Below are 21485 nucleotides of genomic sequence, written 5' to 3' on the forward strand. Positions count from 1 at the left end.
AAAGATTTCATGACCACAGATGTCAGGGTGACTGGTCTATAGTTATTCAAACCTGTGATGGTGGGCTTCTTGGCCACCAGTACGATGGTGGAGCTCTTGAAGCACGAGGGCACCTCACACAGCTCCAGGGAACGGTTGAAGATCCGTGCAAAGGTGGGTGCCAGTTGTTCAGCACAGACTTTCAAGCAGGAAGGGCCCGGTGCCTTCCTGATGTTTTGCCTCCGGAACATCTGGCACACTTCCTCCTCGCGGATCTGGAGGGCGAGCGCGGCTTCTGTAAGTGAGAGAGTAGGTGACAACGGTGATGGAGGTGTGAACAGAGCGGTTGTGGGGGGAGGTATGTTGATTGTGCTGCAGGAGGTCCTGTTGTGTGGGAGGACCAATCAAACCTGCAGTAGAATCTGTTTAGCTGGTGAGCAAGCCTTGGGCTTTCCACAGGATGGGGGGATCGTTTCTTGAAGCCCGTGATGCTCTGCAGACCTTTCCACACTGTTGAGGGATCAGGATTGGCAGAGAGGTGTCTCTCTAGGCTCTCCCCGTAACACCTCCTGGCTTTCTTGACCTCTCGGTTCAGTTTGTTTCTAGTCTACTTGAACAGGTCCCGGTCGCCGCTCCTGTCGGCATCCTCCTTGACTTTGCGCAGCCTCCTGAGGTTCTGTAAACCAAGGTTTGTCGTTGTTGTACGTGCAGAAGGTCTTAGTCTGCACACACAGATCCTCACAAAAATTGATGTATGATGTGACAGTGTCAGTGAGTTCATGCAGGTCTGAAGTTGCAGCTTCAAAAACTCCCCAATCAGTGCAATCCAAAGCAGGCTTGGAGGTCCTGCCTTGACGCTACTGTCCACTTCCTCACAGTCCTCACCACAGGCTTAGAAGTTTTTAGTTTCTGCCTGTAGGCCAGGATCAGATGAACTAGACAGTGGTCCGAGAGTCCTAAAGCTGCACGAGCCTTAGAGTGGTATGCATCCTTAATTACGGTGTAGCAGTGGTCCAGTGTATGTGCCCCTCTGGTGGGACACGTTATGTGCTGTCTGTATCTGGGGAGTTTGTGTCCGTGGTTCGCCCTGTTATTCCACCAAGTGAATTTGGTAGTTTTTTCTCCATGTCTGTCACCTGGTCAGCCAGCATCTGCGTAGCTTCACTCGCACGTGGGTGTGGTGGAATGTAAACAGCCGCCACAACGATTGAGGAGAACTCCCGTGGTGAATAGAACGGCCGGCAGTTTATGAAAAGTGTTTCTAGGAGAGGGCTGCAAGACTCTTTCAACACCGTGACATCAGTACACCAACGTTCATTAATGTAGAAACTCCGGCTCGTTTTCCGCGTCGTCGTCGTTGTGCTAGCTTGTATAGCACTGCCGCTCCAGCTATAATCTCCGACAAACAGTCTGAATTAGAGAGAACAGGAGAGAAAATACCAGAATAAGACTGTCCGATGTTTAACAGCGCTTCTCTGGTAAAAGTGATCCGGGATGGACAGCAGAGGACACAGAAAACACACAAAATAAGACAATGAGAGCGACTCACCGTGGCGGCCATCCGTGGCGCCATCATGACGTCATATCTTTTAAGCGAATGCTGAACTTAACTTCCCAGGCCAAAACAAACCCCTGTCACGAAGAAGAAAGATAAAAATAGCGGTAGCACAAAGAAGGAAAATAAAAAATAGTGGTAAGAAAGAAAAGAGAAGAAAATAAGAGAAGAGATCACAGAAAATGGAGAAACGTAGCGACAATCTGGAGAAAAGTGCAGCTGAGGAGAAGTTATGATGCAAACTTCAAGATGATGGTGATAAATGAGGCAGAGTCTTCAAACAATTGCAAAGCGGCTGTGAAATATGGTGTCACAGATTGTAATGTACGGAGCTGGAGAGCTCAAAAACATCGCCTAGAACAGGGGTCCCCAACCCCCGTCACTTGGTTCACTTGGTACCGGGCCGCCAAGCCACACAAAAAAATAAATAAATAAATAAAATATCGATGATCAATTAATTCAGGTCAAGACGCTCGTCCCGGTCACGTGACATGTTTCCCCTGTCGAGCCCGCAAAGCTAGCAAAAATTAGTAGGAATTTGTTTTGAAAAATACAAAAAATTCTCTCCCAATTATATCTGTCGTTTCAGGTCAAGATGCTCATCTCGGTCACATGACATATCACCTCAGTCGAGCCCGCGAAGCAAGCAAATATGAGCAAGAAACAAAGATGTTTGGAAAGCTTCTTCGGAAAGGGAAAAAAGCCCAATGAGGAGACGGAAGAAGAAGAGGCTATGACTTCTAAGAAAAGGAAAGCTGCATTTAAGAGAACATCTCTGGAGTCCTAGTTAAAATATGGATTTATCGCCACAGGTGACTCTGACGCGCCAAGCACACTCGGCACATGTGGTGACAGACTAGCTAACAAGGGAGTGAAGCCTTCAAAACTGCTTCGGCACATGGAGACCAAGCATCCTGTATTAAAAGACAAACCTTAACCACTTCGGGTGTCATTGTCTCCCATTACGCCTAGATGGGACTGGCTCGTTTCTGAGAAACAAGCTCAGTGCTCCCACTAATTCAACGTAATGGTGAGTTTTATTTTTATGTCATTTTTACTTGTTTTTGTGCCAGTCGTATCATTTTATTTCATCGTATTTATATATTTATTATAAATGTATTATTTATTTATATAAAGGACGGTCCGCGAAAATATTTCTGACAAGTAACCGATCCGTGGTGCAAAAAAGGTTGGGGACCACTGCCCTAGAAAGTGCTCACAATCAGAGAAAGGCTTTCCGTGTTCCTCAGAGCGGCCGCTTTCAAGAGTTCGACAGGAGGGTGTACGTGGACAGTGACACTGAGCACAGCGAGGATGAGGATGTTTGTGAGGAGTAATGTTCTGACATGACAGATCTCAGCTACTCTCAAGTTTAAACCAGTTTGCATTATTTTATTGCAATGTTTTTCTTTATTCAGATTTGTTTCAAGACTACATTTAAAGTTAGACTTCACTTTGATGGTTAATGCAGTTATTGCAATTTTGTTGTTTTATCACAGTAAATTTACATTTCAAAAACCAGAAGCCATTCATTTACAAATGTGATTGCACTTTAGTTTACATATTTAAATGTTCAGATATTAAGATATGATAGACAACTTTTGCATGATTTGAATGAGGCAAAATAACATGTTTTTTCTCTCAAATATTTTGTTATAATCATTTGTTTCAGATGTACTGTAATTATTTTCTGTATAAAAATGAAAATTGGTGTTCAAAAAGTCATTTTTGAAACTTGAGTCTTGAAAAAGAGGGGGTCGTCTTCTAATCAGGGTCGTCTTATTTTCGGGCCAATACGGTAATTATTATGCAGTCTAATTTAATGGATATAATATTGTATACATATGATACAGAGTCACTAAATCATGGGATAATTGTTAACTACTCTAGACAGTTTATTTTTCTCCATTTGATCATGATATGTAGCATGTGGCCACTGCTGTATGGTGCCCGTTAAAGAAAAGACAGTTGTGCTCCTTATATTTTTTTTCATGCCAATACGAATTCCCTCGACATTGGAGACTTGAGTATGTAATCCAAACTTAGTAGAGAGAAGGTGCAGGTTCATTTGATCCTGACTCCAGATGGGAGCTAGCAACTGCTCAGGTGTCCATTTGTACAGACTTTCATGGTAAAATGAGCCAGTAGCAGAATACATTTCACTTTGGATTATTTCACAATGATGAAGCACTTTGGCGAGAACAGTAAGTTTGAACAATTAGTCCAACCCAAAGAGCTAACAATTTTCTGTGCTTGAACATCCATCTCTTTGTTTTTCTACTTAAAATTCATTGTGATGCCTTCGCATGCGATTTCTGTTTTTTACAGATTCTGCAAACAAGACCACTGTGAAGGAAACACCTAGTACTCGCTCAATAGTAAGAATATCAAATACGTATGCTTTTAAATAAACAAGTGTTGTAATAATGCAGCAAAAATGACTCAATGATTGTTTTTCTGACATGGTAACGTATGAGATACGGATATATATATATATATATATATATATATATATATATATAATTAAGTTAACATATCCACAATCCGTTCCAACAGGCTGTTCGAGAAGTGAATCGTTCGAATTCCTAATCATGTCTTCCCATTACAAATAATGGAAAAACATTTAATCTGTTCCAAGACAAAAAAAAACCCCGCCTTTTTTAAGCATTTTTTCATTTGCACATTTTTGTCCGATTGTGCAATGCAGTGCACCGCGGAACGCCCAACCGTACGTAGCGTGTCGCCGGCCGCGCAACTTCACCGCGCTGGTCGCATTATTGTGACAGAGCCGTTGCTGAAATTTAGAAAATATTTTTCAAGTCCTGATATACTTTCCAAAATTTAAGTGGACATCAGTGCGCAGGTAGCTTAATTTTGTCGGATCGCGCAATTGCAGCGCACCGCCGAACGCGCAACCGTAGCGCGCCGCCGACCGGGCAACTGCACCGCGCTGGTCGCATTATTGTGACAGAGCGGTCGCTAAAATTTAGAAAATATTTTTAAAGTCCTAATGGACTTTCCAAAATTTAAGTGGACCTCAGTGGGCAGGGAGCTTAATTTGGTCCGATCGCGCAACCGCAGCGCGCCGGGCGCTCACTGTCGCATTGCTTTAAGAGCGTCTTTGTGTTTAAGGATGGCTATACAGCTCCCACTTGCTTCCTTTGGAGGCATGATTAGATTTGATGCAATCCTCAGAGTAACGAGAACGTAATAACGAACGGAGTCAGTTGGCATGCGGGTCCTCTCGGCTCATCTCGCGAGGCTCGACAACCGAAATTTCGTCCAACATCAGAAGGAAAAAAATCTCAAATTTTTTGTTCGAATACTGATTTGTTCGAGAACCAGGACGTTCGAAAACCGAGGCTCCACTGCATATATAGTCAAGTTAATGTATATAACCCTAAATCACAAGCAAGTATCAAAGGGCTTCACATGTATAAAAACTGGCAATTATTCTCAAACATCCCCTGATATTAATTTTCCAGGAGGGCATGGAAAAACTCAAAAAACCCTATTGGGTGAAAAATGAGAAACTTTGAGGAGACCACAGATAAGAAGATCTCCCTTCCAGGATGACCAGGCTGCAATGGAAATATTTGTAAAATATTAATATACAACTATTGCAATATACGAAGTCCTGGAATGAATTGAATTCATATGTAGAGGTTTGATGGTAAATTCATAATTGCTGACCTTGGTTTGGCATATGGCTCTGACAGACTTTTTGGTAGGTCTTCGGCTGTTAAAATAGGGAAATTGCAGTGGTTCCTAATAATAATAACCATAATAATAATATAAAAACTGATGAAAATAAAAATATATTTCAGCCTTTTGTTTTCTTTTGTTCTGACAAAATATATATGTCTTACCTTATAACTTTTCCGATAGTTTTGGCAGCAACTTCTTGCTGTTCCAAAATGCTGGTCCAGGTGTGTGAGAGCATGAATGCTCCCTCATCTCTGTTCATTGTGGATTGTCCATTTTTCCTGATTTCTATAGCCTCCATAATCCAGCGGTGGTGTCGGTTTTCTTTGAGGTGGATGACTCTGGCTTTATCCCAGTTCATGATGTAATTTTCCCTTTCACAGTGATCTGTTATGGCTGATTTGTGGGTCTCTTGCAGTGCCTTTTCCTTTATTGCTCTTGTACGTATATATTTTCCCCGTCTCCTTCTCACATTTCTTTTGGTGTTCTTTTTTCCTTGTGCTGAAGCTCCTTCCCGTTTCTCCGATGTATGTATTATTGCATGATTGACAGGGTATTTTGTATATTACATTGCACTTTTTGTTTCGTTCTAATTTATCCTTGGGGTGTACTAATAACTGTCTTAGTTTTTTGGTGTGGTTTGACCGGTCTGTTGATATATTTGCGCATGGCTCTCTGTATTTTTTCTGACTCCTCTGATGGACGGTAGCGTCACCATTCCTCTGTTCTCCGTCTCCCTGGTTTTTTTCTTCTTCTTTGATTCTGTTTCTTTTTCTTGACTTGTGCTGCTCCTTTGTTTATTGCCCATTGTGGATATTGACATGTTTTTAGTCCTTGTTGAATGTGCTTCTCTTCTGTTGCTCTGTCTTCTGAGTCCGTGATTATTGTTGCGCGTTCATGTAGTGTTCTGATGACTGACATTTTGTGTGCTGTGGGGTGTTCTTATGTCGATAATAAATATTGATCGGTGTGGGTGGGTTTTCTGTGGATTTTTATTGTTATGTCTCCGCTGTCTGTGGGCTGTATTTTGATGTCTAAAAATGCTATGGTGTCTGTTTCTTCTTCGTGGGTGAATTGCATGCTTCCAGTGGTGTCTATTGTGTTGAGGTGATCTGTGAGGTGTTGGTATATGACCGATTTTTATTTTTTCTAGGATGTCGTCCGCATATCTTTTCCACAGCGTAGGCCTGAGTGCTTCGGGTGTTGTAGTGGTTTTCTCCTCCAAGTCCTCCATATAAAAGCTGCACATGATGGCCGACAGTGGGTTCTTTTTGTCTGTAAATTTGATTCCTGACTGTAAAGTATGTGGATGTGGCAATAAACTATAATAACTGTTTTATGTCCTGGGTCATGAGGTTGGTGCGTTTGTTGAGAGTCCTGTTCATCTGAAGTCAGTCTTGCACGATTTTTAATGTTGCTTGTACTGATGTTTTGGTGAAAAGTGAAATGACGTGATATGAATAGTTCCTCCCTGCCCACCTTAATGTTTCTGAGTTCTTTTGCCAGTTCTTTTGAGTTCTTGCAGTGTTGTTCTGTTTTTCCAAGTAAGGGTTTTATTATTTATGTGATAGCCTTTGATCAATTGTAGGTGACTGAACCGATACTGTAAACTATTGGGCGTAGTGGTGTTCCTGGTTTGTGGATTTTTGGCGTGCTATATATCCGTGGTGTGATGTTTGCTGTGGGTATGAGATGGTTGTATGTTTGCTTGTTTATTTTGTTGTCAGTCAGTAGTGGTTTTAATAGTGCCTTGAGTTTTTCTTTTGTTCTGTTGGGTCTTTCTTGAGGATCTCGTAGGTGTTGGTGTCGTTTAACATGTCCTGCCTTCGTTTTTCATATTTTTTTGTGTCCATAATGACAGTAGTTCTGCCTTTATCCGCCAGTAAAATAGTGATCTCCTCGTTTTTTGTTAACAAGTTGATGGCTGTTGCTTCCTCTCTGGTAATGTTGCTGGGTGGTTTTTAAAATGCCTGCCACCTCGTTGCGCAGTGCGGCTTTTTTTTCCCATGTCCGGTATTTTCTCACAAGCGAGTTCAGTTGCCAGGATGAAGTCTTTGTATGGGATATTTTTTGGTGTGACGGCAAAGTTGAGTCCTTTTAATAGTACATGATGCGTTGTGGATCCACTTGTTGTTTACGGGTGTTTTTTGTTGTCCTTGTTTCCGTGTCTTTTCCATCAGTTTCTTTATTTTCTTTATGTGTCGTGTTTTTGTGGCTATGAATTCGTCTTTGTGTGTTTTGTTGAAGTGCTCTTCTATTTTTTTCTTCCGTCTCCTTACTTTGGGGGTATCGGCATTTGAAGTCTTCCAGCTGTTGCTGTAAATCCGTGTTAATGTTGTGTAGTTTGTTCGGTCTGCACCTGATTCTTTCTTTTACCAGATTCATCCGCACTTTGCTTATTATTTTTTCTGAGTTCTTTGTTGGGATGTTTTTTTTTTATGTGTAGGCTGTTCGGGATGATACCTCCATCTCGACAACGGAGGTTAAATCTGAGGTGTTTTCTATGATGTGCTCGTTTTTTAAGTTTTTTTTGATGAGGCAAAAATCTTTGACGCATTTTTCAACATAGTTTATGCTAATACTGCCAAAACTGTCTGAATTTTTTTTAAGGTAAGACCTAGTATATATTGTGTCCGAACAAAAGAAAACAAAAGGCTATTATCACTGAAGACATAATGAACAAAATACAACTAAAAATATATTTTGTTTCAAACAAATCCAGCTGGTCACATGCATCAACTCCTCTGTCTTGAGATAAAACTGTCACAGTCCATGTGTGTGCTGTATTCTGTTGTGGATTCCCCAAAGCAGGGAGAAAGAACCACATGCTCCCTTCACATCTGCATACAGGCTACACTGATGCTGAAATTGTATTCTCACGATCACAGCTTGACTACTGGCACAGGCTGCTGCAGCTGAAAGTTAGTTTTTAACAGCCACTTGACCGCCAGCTCAAATTATTTTCGAATGCAATCTTTACTCAAGCCAGCCGACTTCTTGTAGAAAATGCAGCAGTTCCTCGTGTTAAATGAGCCATCATCATGAAGAAAGTCATAACAAAGTAATTTGGTGATAAATAGAGGATAAATACAGGAGAAAGAAAGAAAGAAAGAAAGAAAGAAAGAAAGAAAGAAAGAAAGAAAGAAAGAAAGAAAGAAAGAAAGAAAGTCAGATCTACTGCAATAGGCTGGTGATTCATCCAAAACTGGTTCTTTCCCAATAAATAAAATGTGTCTCAATTAGAAAATATATATTTTATATTTCGGAACTTATGGAATGGAAATTGGACTCGGAATTGTTTGAAAGGGTTAACAAATGTGTAGTTTGAGTGTTCGTAAAACATCAAAACGTAATTGTATTTTATTTATCGGAGGTGGTCAATATTCAGAGTCAAGGCGTCCGAGTCCGAGTCGTCTGTAGCCGGTCTCGGGAGTGAGACCGCCTTCATATATGGGACCCTGAGAAACAGACAGAGATGGAGAGGAGTTGTCGGGCGTCTCTTTCCTCGAGGAACTCCTTGGGCGTCCTGCCATCCAGGAACGGGCAGAGTCATTTTAGCCCTCCCTATCCACTCGGTACTGAAGACTGGAGGAGGGTGCGCACTGTGTAAGCCGAGGCCCCAATGACGATCTGAGGCGGCGGCGAAATGGATGCTGGAACCAGGTGACTTTCCTGGACAGGCCATACCCGCGATACGTGGAACGTGGGGTGGATCGAACGTGGGACGCGGAGTCGAACGGCGGCCGGGCCAATTACCTTTCAGACGGGGAAGGGTCCCATGAAGAGAGGTGTCAGTTTGCGAGACTCAACCCGGAGAGGCAGGTCGCATGCCGAAAGCCACACTCTTTGACCGGCTTGGTACGTCAGTGTCTGTTTGCCTGGCGGGTGTAGTTGGCCACCGATCGGAGGAGAGACGACCAAGTTCTCACCCAGGCCCGATGACAGAGGCACACGCACACCAGAGCGGATGGGCAGGCAGCGCTTTATTTTTGTTCTTCGAACAATGGTGGTTGGTATCCGAAAACACAGTGGAACAGTGAGAGTCCCGTGGCGGAGGCGGGGGGTGAATTGTGTGCATACTCCCCCCATGGGAGTTGCTGGGCCCAGCCCCGTGGATTAATGGAGGTCATACATTGGAGGGACTTACCGAGCTCCTGGGAGCTGGATTGCTGGGCGGACTGGCAGCGTGTCTCAGGCACTGATGGTGGCATCGTTCGCTCAAGCCCCGTATTGCGCCCGTCTCCCATTCCAGAGACGGATTATGCTGGCGCAGTCAGGGGTGCCTGTGGATGAGTTGGCGGCCTGGGAGGGGCAAGAGATAGAACTGGATTAGTTCCCTGTGATTATTTGAGAGTAGCAGGGTGATCGGCTCTGTAATGGAGGTCACTTCGCCGATCAGACAGCCGTCAAAGGCGCAGGCCGGGACGAGTGGCGTCAGGGGCAGGAGTCTGAGGTTCCCCTGACGGGCGAGCTCACTGTCCAGGAGAATGCCTTCGGCTCCGTAGTCTACCAGGCCCGCCACGGTCCTGACTCCTACCGGAAGGAGAAGTCTGGCCTGTAGCATGAGGGCGTTATCTTCGGGAGAGCCAGGACCGGTCAAGCTCACGCGGATCCCCTCGGAGCCACGTGAGCTCTGGTCTTTTAATGGACAGGTGGCAATTCTATGTCCCTTCTCACGGCAATAAAGGCAGAGGCTTTAGGTTATTCTCCTCTGTCGTTCCTCTATCGATAGGCGGGTCCATACGACTTCCATGGACTCCCCGAGGCTGGGGCCTGGGGCTGTTGGAGGTGTGCGGCACGGAAGTGTATATTGGTCGCGGACTGCTGGAGGTCTGTGTTGCTCGCGCTCTCGGCGCCAAGTGCAGAGACGCCGGTCGATGCGGTCCGCCAGATCCATTGCCTCCTCAAGGGTCTTGGGGCGCTCATGGAAGATCATCTTGTCTTTGATTCCCTCCACGAGCCCGTGGAGGTAGGCGGCCACCAATGACGAGCTGCGGTCTGGAAATGGAGAGAGTAATGGGCCACAGACCGGTCGCCCTGACGGAAACCCATGAGTTCCTCCGAGGCGTCGGGAGCGGCGGAGCCCAGGTCGAACATACGGAATAGTTCTGCTGCGAAGGCGTAGAAGGAGGAGCAGGCAGGGCCCTGCCGATCAAATTCGGCTGTGCCCCAGAGTCGCGCATCGCCTGTCCAGGTGCGTGATGACGAAACCCACTTTGGCCTGCTCGGTGGCGAACATGCGAGGCAGTAGGCTGAACTGGATACGAGAGCTCTTGAGGAAAGCCCTAACATGTTTCGGATTGCCGTCAAAACGTTTGGGGTTGTCGACCATCGGTTCCAGTTCTTCCGCCGAGGGGCCTCCCCTGCCATCATGAAAAGGGGGAAAACAAATTCAATTATTTTTATTATAGTAATTTTCCTTTTCATTTCAATAATGTTGTATCATTTTGAACCAAAATCGCTAAATGTTTATAGTTATTTTAAAACTGAAGACGTAGGAGGAGTCGGAGCAGCCAACTTCTGTCTAGCCTCCTCTGAGGATTGCGTAATCACACGGCTGCCTACGTTGATAGGCTATTTAGTTAGACTGAACTGCTCTCTCTCTTTATGTCGATGTTTAAGTGTTCAAACACTGGTTAAGCTAGTGTATATAATATCTTGTGTTTTTTGTCATTTGTCTTTACAGATAGTTGTGTTTCTTTAGATGAACAAAAGGGCTTTGAAAAGAGATCTTACGGAGGCTACAAAAAAAAGGTTCTCCAGCCTTATGGCAGGGGGTGCTAGTGATCCCGGGATACTTCATGCGCCTTACCTGTAGAATAAAAGCTCCAGTTCAAATTTACAGTGAACAACTGAGGAGCAGTCGTCCATTTTTTTTTCATTTTACATTCGTTTTGTTATTTTTGTTTTTTTCCATTTTTCCATTTCGTTTTACAATAGAGGATTCATGTCCAAACAATTTCCGACGATGGATTTTCGGTCAAAGCAGGAGGTCATCAGTAAAGGCAGAGCAACTCCGGAGTTAAAAGGTTAGATTTGGAAAACGGGACTTAGGAGCCAGCATGTCTTTTCAAACGGAGTGGTACGCACGATCGAAAACAAGTTTTTGATTCCATGTGCTTCATTGAGTGTTTTTATGTGTGAAGACTGCTGATATGAGATTTTATTAAAATAGTTCAAATTAAATAATGAATAAGCCACACTAGAGCAGCGTACCCCAACCTTTTTTGTGACATGGTTAGGTGCCGGACAAATTTTACCGGGGGGGGGTTAACGTCAGTGCCTCCCCAGTCATGAACCTAACCGCACATCACTGGCCCCAACCGGTACATGGTGGTCTGGTCATCTGCTGGCTGCATGTTGGTCAGTTTGTACTGTGACGAACGGGGCAGGACAGCCAAGTACAGATTGACAGTCTTTATTGCATGAAAGTAAAGTAGAGGGGAAATGGAGATCAAGAGTTGGAGCAGGTGGGTGCTTGCTCCATGGCATAGCCGGCAATCGAGGAAGATGGGTGCGTCAAGGGGCACAGACGGGGACGAGCCGGAAAGCGGGAGCAGTGCCGGCGAGGAGAGCGGCACCGCAAGCACCTGGCCAAGCGTTGTGCTTGCGGGGGATCGGCATCGAGGATGAGCGGAGAGCCAGGACGGCAAGCAAGAGCGTGGTCAGCACTAGGCAGGTGGCCAGGGCAGGCGGCAAGCAGAGCATGGTCAATAATGGACGGATGGCCAGGGCAGACGGTTGGCAACACAAGTCGGGTCAGCGAATGGAACGGGTCGGCAACGGGAGACAGATGGGTAGAGCGCAGTGAGCATACGGGACAGACTGACAAGGAGTGCTCCGCTGGCCAGGCTTACCAGCTCAGTGGACTAGTGGTAGAGTGGAAGGTTGTGGGTTCAAACCGGGTCATACCAAAGACTATAAAAATAGGACCCATTGCCTCCCTGCTTGGTACTCAGCATTAAGGGTTGGAATTTGGGGGTTAGATCACCAAATGATTCCCGAGCGCAGCACCGCTGCTGCTCACTGCTCCCCTCTACCCCCAGGGGATGGATCAAACTCACACGGGGATGGGTTAAATTCAGAGGACAAATTTCACCACACCCAGATGTGTGTGTGACAATCATTGGGACTTTTAACTCTAACTTTAAATAGCCCGGTAAACAGGCTAGTGGCAGATGTGCATGATCATCCTAGTGGAAGAGGTGTGGCCATGAATGTGTAGCAGGCGGGATTACCGTAATGACTGACAGACAGCTGTGACTGTGGCACTGTGAAAATTTTATATATTATTCTCTATTTTCATTTTTTAATTGAACTTGTAAAATTCAAGAAATATTCCATAATATTCCAATAAAAAGTGATGCACATATTAATACAGGAAGCCCTCTACAACAGAGCTCTATCCTTGCGACATGGATGTAACTGGAATAGCAGTTTGAAATCTAGAATTCTCAGGAAGTCAGAACTCATTTTGGGCTCTATTTTCAAAGACAGGTGCATGTCTGCTTGATGTAAAAACTGGTGCAAATTCCTTTTAATATAGTCTACCATGTTTGGGAATTTGTCAGACCTCACTGAGCCATGTTGTATATTCCAGCGGAATTTTTTTGGCGCACCTGAAAATGTTGGTAAGAAAAGTAGACCAGACTTTAGAGCCTGCCTCAACTCCTGTCTGAGCTCACCACTATGCGGTCAGAAATATTAACAAACGTAATTTGGAACCTGGAATGTACAGACCCTGATGAACAACAAACACAGCGAATGACCTGAAAGGCGAACCGCCATCATCGTCAGCGAGCTAAGGAGACTGGCAGACGAAAGGCAGCTGAAGGAAGAGAAGGGGAGATACATCTTCTTCTGGAAAGGAAGAACCTAGGATCCATGGTGTGGATCTTGCTATGAAGAACACCCTCCAGCCACTTCTCCAAACTCCCTCTGGGCTTCAATGAACGTCTTATAACCATTCCCCTGATGCCCATGGGCGACCAAAAGGCCACGGTTGTAAATGCGTACGCTCCAAAATTTAACTCACAGTACGAAGTGAATGAGGCCTTCTACACTGACCTGGATAACATCTTATCCCAAGTTCCCAAGGACAACAAGCTTGTCCTGCTTGGAGACTTCATTGGACAATGTCATGAACTATGGAAAGGCACGATTGAGAAGGAAGGAGTTGGCAACACTCACTCCAATGGTGTTCTGCTACTGTCGAAGTGGACAGAGAACAGCCTAATCACACACTTTTCTTCCAGATGAAAAAACTCAAAACATCCTGGATGCATCCTTGCTCCAAGATCTGGCATCTCATTGATTACAGTCGTCCGCACTAAAGACCGACACGATGTGCTCAACACCAGAGCGATGATCAGTACAGATGACTGCTGGACAGACTATCCGCACCATCTGCTCCGTCATGTCTCTTATGTGGAAAAGAAGGATGCAAAAAGGAAAATTTCCGTCAAAGCTCAACATCAAAAAGCTGGATGACACCACCTTTCAGCAGCAGCGTCAGGCCACCCTCAGCACCGATCTGCACGACCAATATCCAAATGATATAGAGGCACACTGGGATCTGTTCAGGACTATTACCATTGACTCCTGTAAAAGCACCATTGGCTATAAGACCCGTAAACGTAAAGACTAGATTGATGAGAATGAAGGCAAAATCCTTCGGCTCATTGACACCAAGCATTTATGGCCTGGCAAAATGACATCAGCTGTAAGACAATAAGAACAGCCCATGCTAAAGCAAAGGCAGCTGTCCAGATGGTTACATCCGAGTACTGAGACATGTAAGCCACAATTGTCAGCGGTTGGATGGAATTAAACATAACCCCTCAGGGTTCACACGGGAGTGAAGCAGAGTTGGGTGATCGCTCCCACACTTCTCCATCTTGTTCTCTGCCATCCTACATCATACAGGAAAATATATACCTGAAGGAGTCAGAATCATGTACAATACAAGACTGACGGTCAACTCTTCAACAACAACAGATTCAAGGCTAAGGGCGGAACCACCACCACATCCATTGTTAGAGATTCGCTCACTCCAATTTATTTTGCAAGAACCACACGGGAGACAAGCAAGTCCTTTTAGACACCTGCAGGTGGACAGTTCATCCGTTGAAGGAATGAAGTCTCAACTCTCCCTCCTGCAAGCGCATATTTTTTAAGAGAAACAGAGTGGGGGTAAGAGTAGGCTGAATAGGAAGCCCTTGTTCTCTAGTCAAAACATATCAGGGGGTGTTTTACGACCTTGTGTAGGATTTGACAAGCTAGTTTATTTATTACCAGTTGCATTCCAACATAATCATACGGTAAGGATAATCTGAAAAACCATAACATCTGCCTCCTGTTTTATCATATGATTATGTCACCCCAAACAACAAAGGCAAGCAAGAAAATATAACGAAGAAAGAAAAATAGTAAAAATAAAAAAGAACAAACAATGATAGCAACAATTTCCAGTGAAGATGAGGTTTTCCCTCAATACCCCAGATCAAACTTATTGTGTAAGCGAAAAACTTGCTGGCCAGATGTTATTAGCAGGAAAAGTCTCACACGGCCCCTCTGCCTTAGGCGACCAGAATACTATCAATAAAAAAAGAAAAAGAAAAACATAGAAACAGTACATCATTGTATCCATTACTTGCGAAGCATTTTTGATGGTCAAATCAAAAAGTTTCCGTAAAACATGCTCAACAGAACAGCATCTACGCAATCCACGTCTCATTATCATTATCACATCTGTCACGTCTAAGAAGTTGTATATGTGCTCGTGTTTTCGTCAGCTGATGATGTTCTAGTCTGTAGGTGTGGTTTGTCACTCACACTGGCGCACACACTCGTGTCCAGTTGGCAGGCAGCATCGGACAACTCTTATAACCACAAAACCATGATCCGTTCTGAACAGGCACTTGCACTGCAGGTGAGGCAGCGCTTCTGAACTTCTGGACGAAGTAGGTCCCGTCCGATGGTGCAGCCATGTTGGTAGTAGAGCCCTTACACCTTGAAAACGGCTCTCTCATCCTGGCACACAGCGGTGATGTCCAAAGCTCCCATCCAGTTTCCTCCGTCTGCAAGTCCATAGCGGGATGGGTCGGCAACACTGATTGTGACAGCTCGGTGTTGATATCCAACTCCTGGATGCCGTGTCCCTGTAAAACAATGCTCTGGACTTTCTTGCTACGTTTCACACAATAATAATGATGAGTAAATTTTCAGATACCTCTCGTGCATACACTCCAACAAACCTTAAGTGCACGTTTCCTGAATTGTGCCCCTCCCGTCGCTCTGGTTAGGTTGGCATAGAAAAAAGTTCTCAGGGGGCTTTAGAGTGCCGAGTTGACCACTGCGCATGAAGAAATGACCATCTGCAGCGTTTGGTTTAGGTTTTAGGTGCATTTTTATTCTTATTGCTTGAATGGCATTTTCTTGACGAGCTGAGCACGTTTTCTGAATTGTGCCCCTCCCGTCACTCTGGTTAGCCCAAAATCACTCATTGGGTCTGAAAAACCCTAACATCCATCACCGAACTACAGTATGCAGACGACAGTGCCCTTGTGGGTCACTCAGAAGGCCAACAGCTGCTTTTGGATGCCCTTGCCAAAGCATAAAAAGAGCTTGGTTTGGGCCTCAGCGTTAAAAAAAAAACAAATCCTATACCAGCCACCTTTCAACACAATAGCCCTTGCTTCACCTCCAAATATCTCAGCTGACTGAATCCAAATTGGAAATGTGGACTACTTTACCCTCCTCAGGAACCTCCTGTCCCCAAGGCAATCATTGACGAGGAAGTCGCCTCCGCTCTGCCATTGGGCCATTCTCTAGACTGAGAAAGACCGTTTTTGAAAACCGCAACCTCTGAGCCAGGAGGTGGTATATAAACCAGTAGTGCTTCCATGCTACTGCATGGATCAGAATGCTGGTCCACATACAGTAGGCCCTAGAGGAGACATGTCCAAAGTCCGGCCCGCGGCCTAAATCCGGCCCCCGGTCAGATTTCATACGGCACGCTGCTTCGGTCTTACATTGTAGTATTTAAAGCCCGCCTGCACTGTCAAACTGCATAAAAAATAATCATGAAACTTGAAACTGTAATTTCTCTTATTACAAAAAGGTGGCAGCACCACCCTTCTCCGCTCATCTCTGCCATGGCGACTGAAAAGAAAACGAGGAAAGTTGACATTGAGGGCTGTCGCCTGGGACGGTGGATGGGGCTCGGACATGGCTTTTACGCACGCCCGGTCCTACTCTACGGAGCTGTCTTTCACTTCCGTGGATGGAAGTCGGGGGCCAGCACTCGGCCGGGTGGCTGTCCGGGGACAGTGGATGGGGCTCGGACATGGCTTTTACGCACGCCCGGTCCTATTCTATGGAACTCTCTTCCACCTCCGTGGCTGGAAGTGCCACCTCCAGGTATGGAAGTCCACGCCGCCACACGCCTCGGAGTTGATGCCGGTTCTTGGGGCCGTGTGGCGGCGAACTATTTATGTTATACTTATTTGATATATTTTATTTCGTGTAGCAACTGGTATATGTTTTTATCGTTACAGTTCAGTAGTTGTTGGGTCGTTGAACTCTTGTTTTGTTAAATAAAGAGCCGTTTACCAAACCCACGTCTTTCCTTGTACTTTGTTAACGCTACAATATAGTAGTTATATACTAGATCTGTGGAATAACGACGAGGCCGACATCAGGGCGCACGCACGGCATTGTTGACAAAGGACGAGGAATTTGATCGATGGATTTAATGATTTGGAGTGACACAGATAGTTTGATAATATTATTGTCATGCTATCATGTTTTTTTCAGGTTGTTGTTGTCTTGTCTTGTGTGTCGTATTTTCACTACCTGTTTTATTTTGTTACCTCTCTCGTTTCAGTTCGTGGCTCCTTCCTCTGTGCTTCCGTCGACTTGTATTCCCTGATCCCGATTGTGTGCACCTGTGTCCTTGGGCCTAATTGTCTGCACCTGTGTCGTCGCCCTTCTGAGTGTATTTAGTCCGTGTCTTCCCCTTGTCTTGTGCCAGTGCGTCTTGTCTTGTCTCGAGCACCAGCTCCAATAGAGAATACCATTGTGAGATACCCTTTTTTGTCAAGCCTGAGTTCCGTGTTTTTTCAGTATTGTTTTGTCACCGCGATTTGCCTCTGTTAGAGGCGCTTTGAGTTTTTTCTGTCTCCAGCCAGTTGGAATAAATGTCTTTTTGATTGACACTCTGCATCTGAGACCGCTCCCTGATCCAAGCCTGACAATTATTGCTTATATAATAGGTATTTGATATATAATTTATATATTGTTATATGGGCCTGTGGAATATTTTGAAGTGCAAGCGCCGTCAGCGGCGCACACCCATTGATGACATAAAGAACGATCGATTGATTGAATGAATTGGAGTGAAACAGATGGTTCTATAAACGTGTTTTTTATGTAATATTTTTTTTAATAACTCTGAATGTTACATCAGACCCGTTCTCAGCTCTTCGTTTGTGTTTATGTCACGTTAGCATACCTATCGTTTAGCATGTTGTTGCTCGTTCATGTCTGTTCTTGGTGTTGGATTTTGCCGAATAAATTTCCCCCAAAATGCGACTTATACTCCGGAGCAACTTATATATGTTTTTTTTTTCACGTTATTGTGCATTTCATGGCTAATGCGACCTATATTCCGAAGCGACTTTTAGTCCAAAAAATACGGTACTTAAAAAATGTCAGAAAAAATTATTGGTCCCCAGGCCCCTTCACTTTATCAATTCTGGCCCTCCTGGCAAAATGTTTGGACACCCCTGCTCTACTGGATCCTCCAAATGCTCGCTAGCAAACTTCAGATGGGCCTGGACATGTTCCCCTGGACACTCCAGGATTTGAGTCCCTGGCGGCGTAGTGTGTTACTGATGTATCTTTGTTACTTTGGTCCCAGCTCTGTGCAGGTCATTCACTAGGTCCCTCCGTGTTTTTCTGGGAATTTTTTTTCACGTTTCTTGTGATCATTTTGACCCCACAGGGTGAGATCTTGCGTGGAGCCCCAGATCGAGGCCATTATTGACCAAATACTTATTTTCCACCATAATTTGCAAACAAATTCTTTAAAAATAAGACAATGTGATTTTCAGGACTTTTTTTTTCTTGTCTCTCATAGTTGAAGTGTACCTATGATGATATGATGAAAACTACAACCATCTCTCATCTTGTAATTGGGAGAACTTGCACAATTGGTGGCTGACCAAATACCTGATGATATCTGTGCCGCATGTACTTCTGGAATCAGCAACAGCGTTTTTTTCAAGTGACACAGAGGACAAATATTTCGATAGATTTATTGATTTGGAGTGACACGGATGGTTCGATAAAATTGTTATTTATATTATAGTTATTTTATATACCGTACTGGCCCGAATATAAGATGACCCCTGCTGGATTCTGTCCACAATTTAGGGAGCGCATTATCTGCGCCTCACGGCAAAAGCCTTTGCCAATCACCTGTTATCCAATTTACTCACTGCGTGCTCGTTTGATTTCTTCAGATTTAGGAAAATGCAAAGACACTGAAGCAGAAATTAGACTTACACAGATTGGTTGAGTTCAATCACAATTCTTGTTCAAAAAGCTCTGTTTTCAGGAAAGTACAATACAGCGCTGGGCCCTTCAAGAGCGGAAAGTCTCCATTCAGAAAAGGCAAAGTCCAAGGTTGTTAGATCAGTTTTATATTTAGTAGCACATTGTGGGCCGGGATTGATGGGCGATGAGTCTTCGGGGTGGGGCAAGTTCGAAGGAGAGTCTGCTTCCATGGGTGTGGTGCTGGTTATGGACGATTCGGTGTGTAGGTGGGGGCTGTTGGTGTGTGTGTGTGTGGAGGGGGCTGTTGTCTTCCCTCCCGTCTTTCGGCCTTGGCGATCATCTTTGGCCGAGTTCTCGGGTGGCTCCTTCTGGCACCTGCTGGTTTTATCTCCACGTGACCTTCCTGTGAACATTCTTCTCCAATCTTGGACATACACTGTCGTACCTCATTCAACCGTATCTTTTCTTTGTTAGGCAAACTACTTCCCTCTGTGCAGAGCGTTCAGTAGTAATCAAAAACTGGCGTCTAGCATTAGTCAAAACATAAGATACAATCAAGTACTGAACGGTCAAGACGACTCTGGTCGTGTCCATGATTCAGAGAAAAAACATCAGGCATGCATTACACAGTTCCTTAAGGGTCATTAAGCTATTTAGGCAATATATCAAAAGTCATTTGTTATTTCAAAGAGCTCAGAAGTATATCAGATCATAAAGTTATAAAAACCTTTCTCATCACCATCCATCCATCCATTTTCTGAACCGCTTAGTCCCCACGGGGGTCGCGGGCGTGCTGGAGCCTATCCCAGCCATCAACGGGCAGTAGGCGGGGGACACCCTGAACCGGTTGCCAGCCAATCGCAGGGCACACAGAGACAAACAACCACCCGCACTCGCACTCACACCTAGGGACAATTTGGAGTGCTCAATCGGCCTACCAAGCATGTTTTTGGGATGTGGGAGGAAACCGGAGTGCCCGGAGAAAACCCACGCAGGCCCGGGGTGAACATGCAAACTCCACACAGGGAGGGCCGGAGGTGGAATCGAACCCTCACCCTCCTAACTGTGAGGCGGACGTGCTACCCAGTGCGCCACCGAGCCGCCCTTTCTCATCACCATTTATGAAAAATGTGTAGTTATGTCTTCTTTATTGATTTGGTGTGTAGGTATAATTATATGCTTAAAATGTTTCTTTTATTTATTTAACATGTGAATATACTTGTCTGCTTATGTACTTTATTCAATGAGGTTTGAGCATATCTGTTTTTGTAGCTAGGCAGGACTTTTTGCATTTTGACCCCATTTCCTGCACCCCGATTATAAGACGACCCCCTCTTTTTCAAGACTCAAGTTTGAAAAAAGACTTTTTGAACACCAAATTTAATTTCTATACAGAAAAACTGTCAATCAAATCTCAATATCTGAACATTTAGATATGTAAACTAAAGTGCAATCACATTTGTAAATGAATGGCTTCTGGTTTTTGAAATGTAAATAAACCAATCTTATGTGATAAAACAACAAAATTGCAATAACTGCATTAAACATCAAAGGTAAGTCTAACTGTAGTCTTGAAACACATCTGAATAAGGAAAAACATTGCAATAAAATAATGCAAACTGCTATCGCTATTGTTGAGGAGCCTGAGGACTGTATAGGCCCTATACAGTCCTCATACTATACTATAGGGGGTTGGCTCGGATGATTATGCTCTTTTCACCCCCGGGTGTCGGTGAGAACACAGGAGGGAAGACGTGGTTGAGTTTTGATTGCTTTACTGAATTATTGGCAAAAAAATAATGATAAATAACTATAAATGAAATACTCTCGGCAACACACCAACAGTCATCGATCGAGACAACAAAATAGATTTGCTCGCGACCGTTAGTCGCTGTGCCGCTGCGTAATGGCTACTCGTAAAGATAGGCAAACTTAAAGGAGCGCGCCGGAGATGTCTATCAAACGGCACGCACACGAAGCAAACCGCGATCGGACAAACGGCACAACAGTGGACAGTAGTAACAATGAAATGTATATACTCACTTTGTGTCAAAGACGCACACGATCACAGCAACAAACTCAGCCGATGCCAGCAACCTTTAACTTATCGTTGCGCAAAAGTGAAAATGGGTATAATGTCTAGACCGGTGTTTCCCAACCACTGTGCCGCGGCACACTGGTGTGCCGTGAGAGACGTTCAGCTGTGCCGTGGGATTGTCCAATATTAATTACGGAGCGCATTGTAAACAGGATCGCCAAACCACTCGTCAGTTCGCGCAAGGCCTGGTCAGCCACTTGCTAATCGAGAATCGGAGAATCTTGAGATTTCATATTGTGTCGGTCTGATTGTATTGCATCGACACATATTCAGTTTATGCTGTGTGCTTTTGCTAACAGTGACAGACAACTATGACGGTTGTGGTGCATTTGCGGTCCAATGAAAATCAGAGCATACAGTTTATCCGGAGAACCTGGATTGGTTATTTTTCACATACATTAAATAAACAGTCAAGTCGAGACACCTCGACTGTGATAGCCACTCAGCTGCTGTCAGAACAGCAAGTGACTTTTTTCTTATTGTTGCAATATTTATAGACCTAGTATAAAACGGTAAACAAAATCACGTTGATTCTTTTATTTTAATCACAATCACTCTAAATAGTTTATTTCATACACCGTCTAAAAC

The 21485-nt window shown here is 44.5% G+C and overlaps 1 long non-coding RNA gene across 2 annotated transcripts; it reads right to left on the reverse strand.

Annotated features, from left to right (window-relative positions):
• Positions 1-8441: 8441 nt before the first annotated feature.
• Positions 8442-21201, reverse strand: LOC148394668 (uncharacterized). 2 transcript variants are annotated; one of them, XR_015860107.1, is made up of 3 exons: positions 20843-21201; positions 9387-10602; positions 8442-9233 (listed from the first exon to the last, which is right to left on the reverse strand). It is a non-coding gene; the product is annotated as an uncharacterized LOC148394668 (long non-coding RNA). The 2 variants fall into 2 exon arrangements; XR_015860106.1 differs by having other exon boundaries at positions 8442-8911; positions 8996-10602.
• Between the last annotated feature and the right edge of the window lie 284 nt (positions 21202-21485).

This window comes from Syngnathus floridae, chromosome 8, assembly GCF_059516105.1.
Source record: "Syngnathus floridae isolate MCC-2025c chromosome 8, RoL_Sflo_1.0, whole genome shotgun sequence".
Lineage (NCBI taxonomy): Eukaryota > Metazoa > Chordata > Actinopteri > Syngnathiformes > Syngnathidae > Syngnathus > Syngnathus floridae.